The 14,082-nt window shown below is 46.1% G+C and overlaps 1 long non-coding RNA gene across 1 annotated transcript; it reads right to left on the bottom strand.

Annotated features, from left to right (window-relative positions):
* Nucleotides 1–314: 314 nt before the first annotated feature.
* LOC147379383 (uncharacterized) lies at nucleotides 315–10,314 on the bottom strand. The gene is made up of 3 exons (XR_015133131.1): nucleotides 10,123–10,314; nucleotides 7,015–7,162; nucleotides 315–2,182 (listed from the first exon to the last, which is right to left on the bottom strand). It is a non-coding gene; the product is annotated as an uncharacterized LOC147379383 (long non-coding RNA).
* Between the last annotated feature and the right edge of the window lie 3,768 nt (nucleotides 10,315–14,082).

Below are 14,082 nucleotides of genomic sequence, written 5' to 3'. Positions count from 1 at the left end.
CAAATGTAAAATAACCCATCTGCAGTGTTGCTTCTGTGGTCCTATTTATATCTCCGTTTCCGGGGAAAGTGTGCTCCGTCTTGGGTGGAAAAAAAAGACCATGATAAACAAACGTTTGGAACACAGACTCTTTAAAGAATGTTGTCTCAGGACTTCCCTGGGTCTAGTGGCTAAGACTCCATGCTCCTAAAGTACGGGACGAGGGTTCCATCTCTGGTCTGGGAACTAGATCTCATTTGCTGCAACTAAAGATTCCACGTGCCGCAGCTAAGATCAGATGCAGCCAAACAAATAAATGTTTAAAAAAAAAGTGTTGTTTCAAGCCTCTGAAAATGGCACTTATTTACTACAACAAGCATTGCATGTGTACATTACGCCAGACTGGGACATAGTGTATCTGTGCTTTTACAAACTGGGTTGTTGCTACTGGTGGGATGGCTTTAGGTTGTACATGGGCGTGGCATCAAATGCCATCGATTTGCACAGTGAGAAAGTTATTACCACTTGAATTCTCTTTCATTCTGATTACACCAAGGAGGAGGTCTCAGTTGGGAACTAAAAGATCTTTAACACTGTTCCAACACTTGTTTATCGCTAGTATTACTATTTTCACAAGTGTAGGCTCAGAGTTTTTGGCTGGTTTGTTGGTACAGACAGCAGAATTCTAATGGTGTCTCTGCAGCTGGATTGAGCCAGCAGGTATGTTTTCAGTTCAGTTTAGTTCAGTCGCTCAGTTGTGTCCAACTCTTTGTGACCCCATGAATCGCAGCACGCCAGGCCTCCCTGTCCATCAACAACTCCCGGAGTTCACTCAGACTCACGTCCATCGAGTCAATGATGCCATCCAGCCATCTCATCCTCTGTCCTCCCCTTCTCCTCCTGCCCCCAATCCCTCCCAGCATCAGAGTCTCTTCCAATGAGTCAACTCTTCGCATCAGGTGGCCAAAGTACTGGAGTTTCAGCTTCAGCATCATTCCTTCCAAAGAAATCCCAGGGCTGATCTCCTTCAGAATGGACTGGTTGGATCTCCTTGCAGTCCAAGGGACTCTCAAGAGTCTTCTCCAACACCACAGTTCAAAAGCATCAATTCTTCGGCGCTCAGCCTTCTTCACAGTCCAACTCTCACATCCATACATGGCCACTGGAAAAACCATAGCCTTGACTAGACGAACCTTTGTTGGCAAAGTAATGTCTCTGCTTTTGAATATGCTATCTAGGTTGGTCATAACTTTCCTTCCAAGGAGTAAGCGTCTTTTAATTTCATGTCTGCAGTCACCATCTGCAGTGATTTAGAGCTCCCCAAAATAAAATCTGACACTGTTTCCACTGTTTCCCCATCTATTTCCCATGAAGTGATGGGACTGGATGCCGTGATTTTTGTTTTCTGAATGTTGAGCTTTAAGCCAACTTTTTTACTCGCCACTTTCACTTTCATCAAGAGGCTTTTGAGTTCCTCTTCACTTTCTGCCACAAGGGTGGTGTCATCTGCATATCTGAGGTTATTGATATTTCTCCCGGCAATCTTCATTCCAGCTTGTGTTTCTTCCAGTCCAGCGTTTCTCATGATGTACTCTGCATAGAAGTTAAATAAACAGGGTGACAATATACAGCCTTGACGTACTCCTTTTCCTATTTGGAACCAGTCTGTTGTTCCATGTCCAGTTCTAACTGTTGCTTCCTGACCTGCATACAAATTTCTCAAGAGGCAGATCAGGTGGTCTGGTATTCCCATCTCTTTCAGAATTTTCCACAGTTTATTGTGATCCACACAGTCAAAGGCTTTGGCATAGTCAATAAAGCAGAAATAGATGTTTTTCTGGAACTCTCTGGCTTTTTCCATGATCCAGCGGATGTTGGCAATTTGATCTCTGGTTCCTCTGCCTTTTCTAAAACCAGCTTGAACATCTGGAAGTTCACGGTTCATGTATTGCTGAAGGCTGGCTTGGAGAATTTTGAGCATTACTTTACTAGCGTGTGAGATGAGTGCAATTGTGTGGTAGTTTGAGCATTCTTTGGCATCGCCTTTCTTTGGAAATGGAATGAAAACCGACCTTTTCCAGTCCTGTGGCCACTGCTGAGTTTTCCAAATTTGCTGGCATATTGAGTGCAGCACTTTCACAGCATCATCTTTCAGGATTTGAAAGAGCTCAACTGGAATTCCATCACCTCCACTAGCTTTGCACTGTACAAAAAAAAAAAAAATTTTTTTAAGCCAAAATTTAAAAACTCAGGAAACTTTGCCTCAAAATTCAGATTTCTAGCTTCTGTTGAATCATCAGAACACTGGGCACCAGCAGGCCCCAGATTTCCTCATGGCAGCAGCTGGTTCCCACTCCCCTTTAAACAGCACACGTACTCTCCAGTTTGCCCAGTCTCCACCACTCCCTACTAGTGTATGTGTTACTCATCTCCATTACTTTCCTAGCTCCTCTAAGCATTTGGGGCCTATTTTAGGAATTTTATGGCTGAAAAGGTAGGTTATAGTCGAATTTGAGTTCCAAGATGAGGTATTTGGTCTTCATTATATAGGAAATGAGATTCCCAGGAGGCACAGTGGTAAAGAATCCACTTGCCAATGCAGTAAAAGCAAGAAACTCGGGTTTGATCCTTGGGTCAGGAAGATCCCCTGGAGAAGGAAATGGCAACCCACTCCAGTATTCTTGCTTGGAGAATTCCATGGACAGAGGAGCCTGGCAGGCTACAGACCATGGGGTCGATAAGTCAGATATGAGAGCTATTAATTTCTTAGCAGGGCAGCCAAGGCTTAAAGCAACTCTTTCAAAAATTATTCTTTTATTTGAAGCTGGGAACGAGGGGAGGAGACTGGGGGGCGGGGGTAGGGGTGCTGGTGAAGAGGTGACTTCAAACCTCCTTGCCTGGGGAGATGTGAGCTGAGGCCTCTGACTGGACTGATGTGCTAGGACCTGGGTCTAGGCAGTGAAAGGAGTGGGCCTGGCCTACGTTGCTTCTAGGCTTTCATTTAAGAGCAGAGTTAGGAGCCTTGGGCAGTGCAGGAAGCTACAGCTGGACTGGAAATGCAGTGAGGTGAGGCTGGTGGCTCAGAGCCTGGAGTGACTCCTTGAAGCACAGATACAAAAGGAAGGGGTCTTAAATAGGGGCCTATGAGCCAGAAAGGAACCACCAAAGAGGTCAAACTGGTTTTAGTCAGGAGACCACACGAGGGTGGGTGCTACACGAATGGAAATAGCTGAAGAGACATAAGAGGCATCTCAAAGGAAGATTCAATAGAACTGATGACTCAGAGGAAAGAAGGTCTGAAGGAGGAATGTGAAAAAGGACTCTAAGACTAACTAAATTGGGAGCCAAGGAAATAGTAATGCTAGTAACACACATTGCATAAAAAAGTGAGGAGGAGGAGGAAGAAAAAATTTAAATGAAATATGAGGCACCATCATGTCTAGTAGGCACTGGAAGGACTGGAATATATAGAGATCTAGGCTGGAAGTAAACAGTAAGGCATCATCTGCAAAGAGATAAGAGATGAAGATGGAGGAAAGGCAGAGGGAAAGGGAGGAGGGTAAGGGTGAATCTGTGGATGTATTTACTTAGGGAGTCTGGGAAATTATCAAGAGTGGTCTGAGATGGAAGAGGAGAAACCTTTAGCTCCATGCCAGTCCAGGGCATGGCCAGGGTGCTCAGTTAAGTCAAAACCTTCAAGGACCAAAGGAAATGAGAGCCAAGAAGCAGCAGCAAATCCAAAGGAAAGTATTTTCTAGAGAGATCTCCACATTCATTCATTTGACAAATATTTGAGAACCTGGCCCTTATCCAGGCCCTGAACCAACTAAGATGGGCAAAACAGAAAGCCACTCTCAGGGGGTTCACATCCTGCTGGTGCAGATGGACAGCACAGACACGTCATCACCAGTACAAAGATCCATGAAGCGGGTCAATAGATAAGAGAGTGACAGGGCATCTCCAGGAGGCTGCTCTGAGGAGGTGGCATTCTGACAAAACCATAAAGCAAGGAAGAGCATCCCAGGCTGAGGGGACAGCAAAGGGCCAGGCTGGAGTATGGCACTTGTTTGGTGTTTGTGCAAGTGGCAAGGAGGCCAGAGCAGTATCCTCGGAGGTTTGAAAGAATACAGTGACATAGTGTTGCTTCACTCTGAAAAGAACTACTCTGGAAGTCTGTCTGTGGCTCAAAGGGTAGGTTCAGGGAGAGTACAAGAGGGCACAGAGGTGGTCAGAAGGTCCCAGCAGTGGTGGAAGTGAGAGACAGTGGTTTGGAGCTGGAGGGTGGAGCCATGTGAGAGGGAGACCTGGCAGGAGCTGTGGGAGGGGAAGGGCGCAGAGGGAGGAGGGAGACTGTTGCATGCTCATGAAATCATCTACAAGCGGGGCTGTTCAGAATTTCTGCAGACACAAGGAAGACAGGATACTCTGGCCTGCATCTGGTTGGGTGTTTTTGGTTTGTTTTGCAGATTTCTGTGGAATGTCTATAGGTGTCAGGGAAAGGCGAATTTGGCGTTGTGGAAAGTCAGTTCCTTTGGGGAGGAACTTGATCTTGTGTTTCTTATGTCAGATAGGAAAATGCCGACCTCTCCACACCTCAACCGTAGGTCTAGAACGGAGAGTGGCTCACCTCAGACTAACTAGAGTTTTTAAAATAACACCTCATGAAATCTCCTCTGCAGCCCAACTCCAGCATTTCCTGGACTCTGGGTACCCCTGTGGGGTGGCCCTGTGCCCCATCTTGAGGGCCACCATTCTCCAATCCTCTCCACACAGGCAGCTTGGTCTTTCTGACTCTCCAGTCTGCAGGCTGGTCGCTAATTCAATGCTCTCAAACAACTGCTTGGATCACATCAGGTTTTTTCTCAAAAACCTTCAATTTAGCAAGTTGAAATAAATGCCTCTTCTGAATGGCCCCAGCCTATATCTGTGCCCCTGCTGCTGCTGCTAAGTCGTGTCAGTCGTGTCCAACTCTGTGCGACCCCATAGATGGCAGCCCAACAGGCTCCCCCATCCCTGGGATTCTCCAGACAAGAACACTGGAGTGGGTTGCCATTTCCTTCTCCAATGCATGAAAGTGAAAAGTGAAAGTGAAGTCGCTCAGTCGTGTCCGACTCTCATCGACCCCATGGACTGCAGCCTACCAGGCTCCTCCATCCATGGGATTCTCCAGGCAAGAGCACTGGAGTGGGGTGCCATTGCCCTCTCCCATCTGTGCCCCACTGGTCTCCTATTTAGACCAGGATCCAGCCAAAATGTCATTGCTTGTTTTTCTCCAGGTGTGTGTGCACACACACACACAGACACACACACACATGGGCTTCCTGGGTGGCTCAGTGATAAAAAAAATCTGCCTGCCAGTGAAATAGACTAGAGCTCTATCTCTGGGTTGAGAAGATCCCCTGGAGTTGGAAATGGCAACCCACTCCAGTATTCTTGCCTGGACAATCCCATGGACAGAGGAGCTTGGCGAGTTATAGTCCATGGGGTTGCAAAAGAACTGGACACAACTGAGCAACTAAACAACACACATTCACTCACTCACACACACACACCCACACCCACACACCACCTTTTCTTACCACCATGCTTTTGCTCCTGTTCTTCCCCCAATATTGATACTTTCCCCATGCTTTACTTCCTGTAGAAGACCTACTTACCATTCCAGACCCACCTCTAATACCACACTTTCTCTGTCAAGTCTTTTGAAGGTGACCACCCTCCTTAAGATCCTTTCACAATTCACACAATTCTTATGGTGCTTGCCAGATCCTTTGGGTTGGGGTTATCTGTGTGCTCGTCTCAGCCTCTCCTCTTTCCCCATATAAGCCTGGTGGCTTAAGGACAAAAGATCCCTCTTCTTCATGTTTGTCTCCTCTGAGGTCGGAAGCACAAGGCCTTGAAAACAGTTAATAAATACTGACTTGGTTGCTTTTCAGATGAGACAAACAACAATTCTCAGAGAACTAAGAGTGGGAGGAAAGAGGCTTGTGAGCAAACACTCACCAGTGCTGGAATGTGCTGCAGGGGAATGAGGAGGGGTGGCCAATGTGGTGGATGCAGGCGTGGGGGACATCTAGTCCCAGGTGCCTGCAGTGAAGGAGGCACAGGCCTGGGGTCAGGACCACAAGGGCACCCTCCCACATGCGGCCCTGCTGTCTGGACTAGCCACCCAGGGGTCCCTAGACAGGAGAGACTCCGGGCACTCTCACTGGAGAAGGTTGGCTCTCCCACTCTAGGCTCCTGCAGTGGGCTGGGACCCTCTCAGGAGGGTTGCTTAGGTGCTCAGTCCTATCCGACTCTTTGCGATGCCATGGACTGTAGTCTACCAGGCTCCTCTGTCCATGGAATTCTCCAGGCAAGAATACTGGAGTGAGTTGCCATTCCCTTCTCCAGGGGAACTTCCCGACCCAGGGATGGAACTTGGGTCTCCTGCTTTGCAGCCAGATTCTTTACCGACTGAGCCACCAGGGCACCATTCCACCTCTGGCTAAAAAAGGCCTCAGTCTTCCAGACCTGTGCAGATTCCCCCCTCCTTGTTTATTCTGGTTTTCTGTTTTTCACCTTGAAATTATCCCAAATCTGGGCCTTGCACCTAACCATCAAAATGGTACAAAAGAAGACCAATCCCCCAAACAGCTATTTCTGCTTTTAGAGTGGGAAACACCCTCTACTATATTACTGAATTCAGTATCTCCCCCACCCCCAACTAGGCTGCAATGCAAAATTGGTTGCATACATTTCCTGGGCCCCACCTCTGGAAATCCTGATTCAGTAGATTGCAGTGGAGGCCCAGAATGAGAATTTTAACACACCTCTGGGGCAGTTCTCACACAGCCTTGGGAATGCTGACCTGACCTCTTCTTGTCACTAACAGCACTTCCTCAGCACCTCATAGGGTACCTTACTTTACTTGATCTTCCAAGAACCTGGGGGGCTGTTCTCACAGGCTCAGCCCCAGTTCTCAGAGGAAGGCAAGCCGCTCTGGGACAGGCGAGTGACTTATCTAAGTTTTCACTGTCAATGAACAGATCGAACCTGCACTCGGCTTTCTTGAGCCCCAGTCCTGCCATTTTTCACTGAAAAACAGGATCCTGAGCCCAAGCAGGAGGTGGATAGGGCTGGGTAGGAAGGACATTCCAAATCAAAGTCCACATAGTTCTGGCCCCTTGTTGCTCGAGGTCACCTGAAAGAAATGAATAGTGTATAAAAAATGCACTAACTTACCACTATGTTCACAATCTTTATCATGACAATTTAACCTTTTAAACACATTTTTCACCTTGAAACTGTTCCAATACACAAACTCAGAAAGAATAGAATAATATATTCCTGCTGCTGGTAAGTCACTTCAGTCATGTCTGACTCTGTGCGACCCCATAGACAGCAGCCCACCAGGCTCCCCTGTCCCTGGGATTCTGCAGGCAAGAACACTGGAATAGGTTGCCATTTCCTTCTCCAATGCATGAAAGTGAAAAGTGAAAGTGAAGTCACTCAGTCGTGTCCAACCCTCAGTGACCCCATGGACTGCAGCCCACCAGGCTCCTCCGCCCATGGGATTTTCCAGGCAAGAGTACTGGAGTGGGGTGCCACTGCCTTCTATCCCAAATCCAGATTCAACAATCATGATTCTGCCTTAGTTGCTCTTTCAAGCCCCTTTTATTATTTCTCTTTCTTCATTCTCTGCTGAAGTTCTTAAATATTTTAAAAACATATCCCAGACCTCATGTATGCCTGGCTGCATCTCATCAGAACATCCAGGCTTTGTGTTGGGAGTGTGACTTTGCAGACAGAGCCGGCTGGGCCCCCTGTATCAGGAACACGGGCTTCAGCGAATACCGCAGATACACCCGGGTGCTGGCAGGGCGGGCTGAGTCTGGCACCACATGTGGGTTCTCAATCATCCCAGCGAGCAAACACATTCTGGGCTCGCTCCAAACCCTCTGACACATTCGAGTGTTGACTTAATCCAGTCTCAGTTTGCCAGTGGCTGCTGAGTGCTATCTTGCCCGCTTCAAGACTGTCAGAACAGGAAACTGGGAAGTAGCCTCAAGACAGCCGTTACTCAATTCCCGTTCACAGGTAGAATTGTAACTAATCCCTTTCCTCAGTGAAAGAGAGGACATCTAATCCTGCTGCCATAAATCTCCCACAATCACACCGGGAGAACTCAGTCGGAGTCTCTAGCGTACATCAGGCAGGGAAGTACAGTCATTATTTTTAGCAACTACTTGTTAAATATTTGCCAGATCGGTACTGGGGTGCCTACCAGCCACACCAAGATGACAGGTAATCTAAGGCCACCTCTGCAGCAGGCAGGCGGATGTGACAGAGGGCCCTTTTATAGTTCACTTGGTTAGGGCTCTCCGGCTACAAGCCACCAGCTGTTGCCATCAGTACAACACCTATGAAATCAGAAGCGAGAGTCATGAAACGTGGACTGCAACACATCCATCTTAGCTTCAGTCCGGAGGCTCTGCCTCAACCAAAGTCACGTGTGACTTCCCTTCCTGTGCCCAGTCGGCATCCCTCCCTCCCTGCTCACCCTAAGGAGACATCCTTAGGAAGCTGCAGAGTGTCAGGCCACTCAAATGCCTCATCGTGCATTCTGCTGACGCACCATCCACACAGGCGGCGCACAGGAACCACAACTTTGGGTTGAGTTACCCACACTTCTATTTCTGGGAGACCGCAGCATATATGTGTCCTAAAACGCTTTTGGGAAACCAGGAATAGCCAAGCTTGACACATATTTTTACAAACACCTACTAGTTTCCACTTTTAATTCTAGTCACCGATACTTGAATGCTTTGTAGCTAGAGGAGGACCTCAGTCCTGGACTCTACCTCCACCACGCCTGTCCAACACCCATTGACTCACTTAATTAAATTCTTCTCTCACAAGATCACATTTCTGTTTTCATGTGGGTGAACAGGGGCGGAGACAATCAGCTCTATAGTTATTTTTCAACTCAGAAGGGAACGGGTGTCACCTTGGAGATGCAGACCCCAAACTGAAATTAAACTGTATGTGGCATAACTTATAAATAAACGTGTCTGTCTTTATGATGCTGGAACCACCACTGCTGCAAAAGTAGATAATTCAGTTGATTTAGCTGATGGTTTTGTATGAAGGATTATTTGGGGTTGTCTCTTAAAGACAGGCAGCACCTGTTAAAGTTTCTAATCTGAATCAGAGTAGAGAATAGGGTGAGACCAAATGAGGTGCCCAGGGCACAAAATTTAAGGAGGCACTCACTCTCAGGGGCTTGCAAGTGTAGGATCCACAGTTGCACCACCCTGGGAGTGAGTGCCTCTTTAAAATTCACCCTTGGACTCTTTCTTTGCCTCACCCTAGTCTCAGCCACCACGTGGGGACTGGGGCCAGCAGGGAGCAGAAGTTAACTTGTTCAATTGCAGAGTTTCCCAGTACAAATCTGGGCAATTCCAATTCAGAACATCAGGGTGAGCTTCAGGAATCATTTAAAATAAGCTCTTTTGTGTAATACTGATATGTAGCTAGAAATACTTAGAATTAAATAGAAGGCAACAATCCTTTAAACTTAGGTGACAGTCCTTTAAATTTAACATTACCTCCAAGTATCAATATTGGATCCAATTCTGAGTTTTCTCCATGTAGATAGTACTGGGAGATCTGATTCTCTATCAGTTAGGGTAGTGTTCTGCTGCAACCATTGTAAAATCCTCCTATGGCTTAAATAAGTAGTAATTTATATTTCCCATAACTACATGGCACCCCACTCCAGTACTGTTGCCTGGAAAATCCCTATGGAGGAGCCTGGTAGGCTGCAGTCCATGGGGTCTCTAGGAGTCGGACACGACTGAACGACTTCACTTTCACTTTCCACTTTCATGCATTGGAGAAGGAAATGGCAACCCACTTCAGTGTTCTTGCCTGGAGAATCCCTTGGACGGAGAAGCCTGGTAGGCTGCAGTCCATGGGGTCACAAAGAGTCGGACACGACTGAAGTGACTTAGCAGCAAGTATGGAAGTGGGTTACTGCTGGTATTGGTTAGCAATGTACTATAACCAGGAGCAAGATCTATGAGATTCTCTTGGGCTTTCCTTGGGTTTGCTTGCCTTGCAGCCCCCCAAATGGCAGTTATAGTGCCAGGAGTCTCCTACCTTCAAGATGGCGAGGAAGGATGAAGCAGACACATACTGCCAGCCTTGTCAGTCCTCCAGCATCAAGAAAGTAAGAGCCTTCCCAGAAGCCACTTCTTCCCAGACCTCTACTAGATCTCATTGGCTGGAGCTGGGTCACATGACCAGGTGTTGTGAGTCTGGGAAATTAGGGACCAAGTTCATGGTAAACTGGCTTAGACTAGTGTTTGTCAAACTTCAGCAAGCACAGGAGTCACCTGGAGGGCTTAAAACACCACTCATCACCACCCCTGCCCCATCCCCTACCCCTCCGAGATTCTGATTCAGTCAGCCTGGGTTAGGACCTGAGGATTTTATTATTTAAAGTTCCCAAGTGATACTGGTACTGCTAATCTTAGGGAAATGCTTTGAGAACCACTGACTTGTCACCAATGGCTCCCAACCTTGGTAATGCATTAGAAACATCTGGAGAGCATTTTTAAAGGTAAAGGTTCCCCAGTCCCACCTCTAACTGTTCTAATTTGTTGGTGGGGTCCAGGCATTCCTAATGTCAAAGCTCTACAGATGATTTTAATGGTACTTAGGGATGGAAATTACTGTTCCCTGATTATGACTCCTAATCTGGTACTGCTATTTGAGGTTCCTATTAACAAGGAGGAAGGAGAGGAGAACAGGCCAGTAGCAGGTTCAGACAGGGGTTCAAAAACTTGTCCACAACTTCAAATCATTTGGAAATCTTTTCAAAATTCCAGAGTTGAGGACATACCCCAGACACTTAAATCACAATCTCTGGAGGTGGGACACAGGCATCAGTAGTTTTTGAAACTCTCCAGGTGATTCCAACGTGCAGACAAGTTTGAGAACCTCATGTTTGAGAGAAGATTACCATGAAGATGATTACATTTGAAAACAATGTAACAGATAGGTATGAAGAAAGGTTATTCAGATTGGAAAAGAGAAACCTTAAGATTTACATAATTATAGCTTCCAAGTGTTTGAGAAAATTTCACAAAGGATGCTGTTACCCATCCTGAACTGAAGACCAGCAAGGAGGAAATAGGATTAACCTCACCAGAGGCCTTGGCTTTGATGCAAAGAAAAATTTCCTAGCTGCAAATTATTACAATGAAATGTGGTGCAGGGAGAATGGGGTTGTGCAATCTTGTCACTTAAGAGCTGTAAAAATAGTATAGATTCTCATCCTCTTGGAATGTTTCAGTGTCATTTTTTTCTGAAGGTGAAGAGGTGGATGAAATGACCTGTCTAGATTTCTTCTTTGAAAATTTTCCATTTTATTCTTCTTCTCCTCCTTCCACATCTCAACTTAGAAGACAGGCCTCCACATTAACAATTCAAAGAAACATAACCTTTGCCCACCTATCGACTTGAGTGGATAAAATATCTGACAGATAGTAATAGGCTGAGATGCCACTGGCTCAGACTGTTTGGCTCTCTAAAATGCTATTTTGAGTTTCTAGATGACAAACATACTGCCAAATAGAGAGGGTCATCTGAATTTCATTTGAATGAGTTCTTGTGTTTGAAATATAAATGCTCAAGGATGATACTCCATCATGTCTGAGCCTTGCCATACATACACACACACACGCACACACACGACCAGAATTGCTATTTTCATGTCACACAGAAATAATATATGTGTTCAAATATAGCTACAATTAAAATATGTTTTCCTCTGTATATTAAAATGTCACAGGCTATTGTCAGGAGGACATGCCCTTGCGGGACTGGTAATGGATTCACCTTGATCGTGAAAAGCACATTAGTCACTCAGTTGTGTCCAACTCTTCCACTCCCTGGGCTGTAGCCTGCCAAGATCCTCTGTCCATGGAATTCTCCAGGCAAGAATACTGGAGTGGGTTGCCATTCCCTTCTCCAGGAGATCTTCCCGACCCAGGGATTGAACCCAGGTCTCCTACATTGCAGGCAGATTCTTTACCATCTGAGCCACCAGGGAAGCCCTGATAATACCTAACCGTGGTACCAGTAATATGTATCAGTCCAACTGCTGGGGCCTCAATTCAGAGGGAGAAATAGAATGAAACAATTGAACATGCAGTGGATCTTAGGTTAAAGGTCAAAGATTTAGAGTCTTATTCCCAAATTTTGCTGCATGTTAGAATCACCACAGAGAGCTATGGATGTAGAAGCCAAGCATCAGTAGTCTTTGAGATTTCCAGGTGATTCCCATGTACAGCAAAGTTTGACAAATACTGCCTTCAGTTCAGTTCAGTTCAGTTCAGTCCCTCAGTCGTGTCCGACTCTTTGCGACCCCATGAATCGTAGCACGCTAGGCCTCCCTGTCCATCACCAACTCCCGGAGTTCACTCAGACTCACGTCCATCGAGTCAGTGATGCCATCCAGCCATCTCATCCTCTGTTGTCCCCTTCTCCTCCTGCCCCCAATCCCTCCCAGCATCAGAGTCTTTTCCCATGAGTCAACTCTTCATATGAGGTGGCCAAAGTACTGGAGTTTCATTATGGAGTCTAAATCTCTCATAGAAAGAATTTCTCTTAGGTCTCAGGTCAAGAGTAGAGGTGGAATTAGGAAAAATGTTCTCCTTGCTGGGTATGACAGAGATTAATTATCCCAAATATTTACTCTTCCTACTTCCTCTATAATAAAAGAGTTCTAACAGTTCTCTGACTACACGACTGTTCAAAATAAAGCTCCCCTTGTAGCAGAGTGTGGCTTTACATCTAAATTCTGGCCAATTATATTAATATAATTAACTTCCACTTAATATTCCTGGACAATCCTTAAAAGAAATGCATGTATTCCTCTCCTCTTCTACCTGCTTGCCAGCTGGAATGTAAACATAGTAGATGGAGCTCCAACAGACAGTTGGACAATGAGATGACTTTGGGGAAATGGAAGCCATGCATAGCAAAGAAACAAGGTAAATGAAGCCTGGTTCCCAATATGGCAGAGCTTGATGCCCACCCTAGACTGACCAGCTACCTCTGGACTTCTTAATGGATACGAAAAATAAACTTCTCACTTGTTCATGGCACTGTTTCTATTCATTGCAGCTACACTCAATTCTAACAGAGTCAGTGATCCCCAAATTTGGGGTTATATCAGAAACACTTGTAAGGCTAATGAAGCATATTGAAGGTGATGATTCTATTACCTAAGTTTGAGAACAACTATTCAGGTATCACTGGGAGGTACAGACAGGAGGTATGCGTGTGCTTTCTCAGTCATGTCTGGACTCTTTGCAACCCCAAGGACTGTAGCCTGCCAGTCTCCTCTGTCCATGAGATTCTCCAGGCAAGAATCTTGGAGTGGGTTGCCATTTCCTCCTCCAGAGGATCTTGCCAACTCAGGGATCGAACCTGTCACCTGAGGCTCCTTCATTGCAGGCAGATTCTTTACTGCTGACCCACCAGGGAAGCCTTAGAGAGGAGATATAGTGAAGGTAAAAATTTGAAAAGTAATGAGTGGTTACATTCATTTTGGAGAAGCAAACCTGCTGAATTAAATATTTAGCAGGATAGTGTGATGATTAAATATCTCATTTCAGGGAGTAAATATACCTAGACTTAAATCCTGGACTTGCCACTCATTGGCCACAAAGTCAAGCCAAGTTAACTTTTCTAAGCCAATGGGCCAGAAATGGTAGCTATTGCTGGTGGTATTGAGAGAATTAAATGAAATAATCTAAGATGGTGCTTAGTATAGTAAATGTCACTTAGTAAACCAACCAGTCCATTCTGAAGGAGATCAGCCCTGGGATTTCTTTGGAAGGAATGATGCTAAAGCTGAAACTCCGGTACTTTGGCCACCTCATGTGAAGAGTTGACTCATTGGAAAAGACTCTGATGTTGGGAGGGATTGGGGGCAGGAGGAGAAGGGGACGCCAAAGGATGAGATGGCTGGATGGCATCACTGACTCGATGGATGTGAGTCTGAGTGAACTCCGGGAGTTGGTGATGGACAGGGAGGCCTGGCGTGCT

The sequence above is a fragment of the Bos grunniens genome, chromosome 1, assembly GCF_055505025.1.
Source record: "Bos grunniens cultivar Pamir isolate PY7600 chromosome 1, Bosgru_T2T1.0, whole genome shotgun sequence".
Lineage (NCBI taxonomy): Eukaryota > Metazoa > Chordata > Mammalia > Artiodactyla > Bovidae > Bos > Bos grunniens.
This window is presented reverse-complemented; position numbering and strand designations above follow the sequence as displayed.